General features: G+C 35.5%; 1 protein-coding gene across 1 annotated transcript in view; it reads left to right on the forward strand.

Annotated features, from left to right (window-relative positions):
- The window catches only part of CNTNAP5 (contactin associated protein-like 5), an 827,651-nt gene that overhangs the window by 241,591 nt on the left and 581,040 nt on the right, over positions 1–5,020 (forward strand). The gene's annotated exons all lie outside the window — the stretch shown is intronic.

A 5,020-nucleotide genomic window follows, 5' to 3' on the forward strand; every position in this document is an offset into this window, starting at 1 on the left:
ATATGACCCACTGAAATCTGTGCAGGTTTAGATGATAAATCCAATCCAAGGAGAGGACACTCAATCCCAAATGCCCAGCATCAAATTTAAGTCTTATTGAAAAACTACATCCCTACATAGAGAATCGAGATATTTTCAGCAAATCTAAATATGATATTAAACATGCTATGCCTTGACCCCAAATTTACCCATGAAAAGGGATTTGGTATTGTTCTCTGGCCTAACCTGGGAAACTCTTCCCTGGGAGACTGTTTTGAATTTAATAAATGTAAAAATTAATCAAATATACTGTGCTCCATTATACTGAACTCTTGTATTTCATAGATATTGCAATTTTTACAAACAGAAGCTTTGAAGAAACCCAGTGTCTAAGTCCATGGTGCCATTTTTCCAGCAGCTTGTCTTGATGGTGTGTGTGTGTCACATTTAATTAAAATATGCACATTGAACTATTTAGACACGATGCTGTTGAATATGTAATTAAATATTAATATCAAACAAACTCATATATATGAACATATGGGGAAACAAAACAAATTTGTATGACTCACTTTATTGCAATATTTACTTTAATGTAGTGATCTAGATCTGAACCCAGGCCATATCTGTGCTGAAGATTTAATGTGCCCAGGCAAAAAGAAGTAAGGCAATAAGAATCCCAAACCAAGTGACATAGAAAGTGTAAACAAACATATAGCATGGACCCAGTCTAAGCATTATTGTTTGACAAGATTGTAGTAGATGCCACGTGGCTCCCGTGACAAAAAAAAAAAAAAAAATCTAAAGAAAAGAGTACTCAGGAAATATCAGCAGTTGGAGAACCTCCCCCAGGCACTGGTGCAAACATCAGATGACAAGTTGAATTTAATGACCTTGAAGGTGCCTCCAGCTTTCAGTCTACTATAAATAATTTCTTTCCACAAGCTTATGTAAAATATAAAAGTTGCTTCCTGAAACACAACCAAAAACAGACAGCTTTTAAAGATGTCAGAAAAGAAGAAAGTGGCTAGTGAAGAATGTGGACTTTGACGTAGAACAGCTTGTTTTTCCATAAATCATCAACGATGTGCAGTTCCATGCAAGGCAGAGTTGGCCTCAGCACATTTTTCTGGTCTTATCTCACTAAATGAGTGGTGGAAACTCAGTTCTTCTTCAGCCTTGGGCAAGAAAGTTATATTCATTACACTTGTCATGAGTAATCTGCAGCCCAAGTATAGCCATGAGATTCCTATAAGCTACAAATTCTGGTCTTGCATTTGCTGCATTTCCAAAATCTATGCAATATATAGGAGCTATGCAGATAGATGAACAAACTGCATGCATATTCCTATCTCCGGGAAACCCTAATATTTATTAGATAAGTGATTAGTAGAACCAATCATGGTTAAAATATTCTAACTCAAAATGTTTACTACATAACACTGGGGTTACATTAAAATAATTACTGAGTCAAACATCCTTTACAGTCATCATCATTATTAACTGTGTTAGCATGTCAGTAATGAAAAGGTTTACCTGCTAGCAAGATGGGACTAGGAGAAAGGACATGTGTATGTGTGATTATGTATCAGGTAATTCAAGGCAAGGACAGCAAATATCAAGTAAAAAGTTAAATGAAAAGTCAGCATTTGAATTCAGGTTCTTCTGAGGCCAGGACCAATGCATTGTGATCATCAATCTAGACATCAATCACCACATTGATGTCTAGAAGGCACCAGTTTGAGGAATTAGACCCTACTTTTGCTGACCTTGTTACCTCCCAACTAAGTGCCCCTTGCTCCCTACATATAGAACAATATTATTCTCCTCATGGTAAGCTATCAGTGTCAATTCATACCTTCATGGATATCTGTAGCATCTTTATTAGATATGATTAATGTTAAGAAAACTGAAGGGAATTTCGAGTTTGCCATGACATTTTTCATAAATACAGATGAAGCAAACAAACCTTATGTTAGATGGGATAATTTTATCATTGAATTTGCCCCAAATATCCAAGATCATCAAGCCTAATGGACCCAGTGCTATATTTAAGGAGAGGCTTAGAAAATAACAAGATCATAATAAGGTATAAGCATATTCTACTCATTTAATTAATATCTACCAAAGGAATCACAAATTATTTTCAAAAGAGAAAATCATAAAAAACTTGTAATTCAATAAAAAATTAAGACATTTACTTCTATAGAGAATTAATCCAAAAAGACTTTGAAAAACATTTGCCTTTGTCTAATTATTCATTATAGTCAACTTCACATGGAAATAACCAAATCTTAATACCCCAGATGGCCTATCCTGTGTTCACTTACCTACATACAAGCAAAGCAAAACCCCAGATGGAGCATCACTTTCCAATTTCTGTAAATTGAAGAAATTTTGAACAAACAGTCCTCAGATGGCTAATCTGATACTTTTATTGAGTAGCCAGAAGTTTAAGATGATGTGAAATGAGCTTATCAGACACATTCATGTCATTCTAAGTTGTGATTTCTGACTGAAGACAGAAATCTCAAACTTAGAGACATAACTAACACATTTAATTGCAGTCAGTTCCCATTTTTTAAAAATGTATCAGTTTTTTTAATAATATAAAAGTTTATTTTTACATCACTTTTGCATTTTTCCATATCAGTTGCAATCCCCTCGGGCTTCCCATAACCAAGTCACCCATGTGCCATCACCATAGTCCAGTGCATTTCCCTCCCCCCACTTTTTTTTATCCAATTCCCCACCCCACACCCAAAAAATGTGTCTGGTATATAGCTGTTCATCATTATAATTATTTTCTCACCCATTCCATTATATTCCTGCTATGAGAGAAATCATCGGAACTTTTCTTTCTGGCTTATGTCACTAAGCATGATCTTTTCCAGTCCCATCCATGTTGCTTCAAAAGACATGCATTTCTTTTCTTCTTCTTCTTCTTCTTTTTGGTTGCTGAGTAATATTCCACTGTGTATATGTACCACAGCTTTTTAATCCAGTCATTCAAAAAATGTATCAGTTTTAAATGAAGTTCTTTCTTTTAATCTTCTCAAGCTTCCATTTTCCTCTTTCATTACACCTTAAGTTCTATATGTGAAAGGATAGACAGCTTTAAAGAATGCTTATAGCATGACTAGTATAGCTTTTTTTTGTTATGATATACATAACTTCTATTTATTTATTCATTCATTTTATATTCAGTATTTACTGAATATTCTTTTGATACCAATAGTCTGGCATTATTCCTCTGCAGGACTACAGAAGACATGTTCTGGAACACCACTGTGTGCTTCTCCATCCCACAAATAGGTCTAAACATAGGATGACCATATGCCCAGATTTCCTGTAATAGTCCTGGTTTGTGCCTATTGGCCAAATACAACTACAGCAACTTTTCGCTCAAATGTTCTAATTTGAAGGGTTAATTATAAATTTATTTCAGTTACAACTACAGGGAATGTGGTTTCTTAGTTAGTGACCACATCAGCACGTCTTCCTGTAGATCATCAATCTGAGATCATACAGTGTAGCAAGGTAGTGTCTTGTTCACATATGAAATCAAGCTCCAGGAAACACAGTAAATACCGGGAATGTTTTGTGCTGTATTAGCTTGTATAGTTGAAATAGTGAGGGTAAACATTTACTTAAATATTATATATCAGGCTGTGCTAAGGATCCTGGACCCTAAGCAACAATTCCTATGGGTGAGCTTGTTTATTTCTATTTTTTTTTAGGACACTAAGATTCTGATAAGTGATGTGAGAGGCTCAAGTTAACCCAGGCACTGAACTAGGGCGATATGTATGAATTGGATATATGTCACAAATCATACATAACCCTGGTTGTGGATATGGAGGGGATAATGAGCTGGGACAGAAGGGTGGGGGAGGGGTCCCAGTCATTGTATCTGATGAGTTGTGTTCTTCACATTCATCTGTCTGTCTTTCTCCATTGCCACCCACTCTGACCTCCTTCCCTCCATCCTCCTCAATCCCTATATATGTAATACTCATCACCAAAAACTAAGGTGTACTTAACTTTGGTCCCATGCCTTTCTAGCATTATCTTTCACTTAAAACCCACAGTTATGGCGTTAATACTTACCTATCATTTGCTTGTAGAAATTAATATTCCTCATCTTCATCAGATTCCTATTGCCCATTTTCAATAGCTAATTGTTTTCTTATCGTCCAACTTTCTTTTTAAAGCTTGTTTCTTTGGCTTAATTGAGATGTCATTGACATAAACCATTATGTCAGTTTAAGGTGCATGTCACTTTTGCATACACTTTTACATTGTAGTGCTTGCCACCAAGCTTCAGCAGCAACTTTCTTGTGGCACAAAATCACCATTTCTTTTTTGTTGTGAGAACATGTGAGATATACTCTCTCAACAATTTTCAGTGGTCACTCTCTTTTAAATGTCCCAGCCACCTTTCCTGTGATCACTGTTTACTACAAAGACAGTTTGTTGGGGACAGTGGATTTTCACTGGAATTTTGGTGACAAGGTAAAGTGAATATAGCATTAAGAAGACAGCGAAACATTGATGCTGGAGTGTTACTCTTATGTTAATTAGCTGTTCTCCAGTCCTGGATAATTTACTGGTATTTTCTTTCATCAACATTGTCCCCTGAAAATACCACATCTTCAAATCAAGTCCCTGTTCTTACTCCTCCATTTTATATGACCACAGGTCCCCAACAAATAAATAAGTAAACAAACACACACAACAGATTTTTATTTTACTTAGTTTTTTTTTTTATTAAGAAAAAAATTACTTTTCATCAAAACAACCACTTCACCAAACAGACACCTCATGGATGATTCTTTTCCTGCTGTGACACTCTGCTGTTGAACTCCCTTGTCTAGCTAAACACCCCATAAAACAAACATGTTCACAGGGCTGATTTCCTTAAACAAAGTAATGAAATTTCTCTTCCTAGTGGATACACACTACAGACAAAGGAAATGCTGAAACCAGTTTTTCACTGGCAATTTTCTTCTAATGATAGAAGTGAAATATATTTAACTAA

This window comes from Condylura cristata, unplaced genomic scaffold, assembly GCF_000260355.1.
Source record: "Condylura cristata isolate star-nosed mole 26May11 unplaced genomic scaffold, ConCri1.0 scaffold00002, whole genome shotgun sequence".
Classification (NCBI taxonomy): domain Eukaryota; kingdom Metazoa; phylum Chordata; class Mammalia; order Eulipotyphla; family Talpidae; genus Condylura; species Condylura cristata.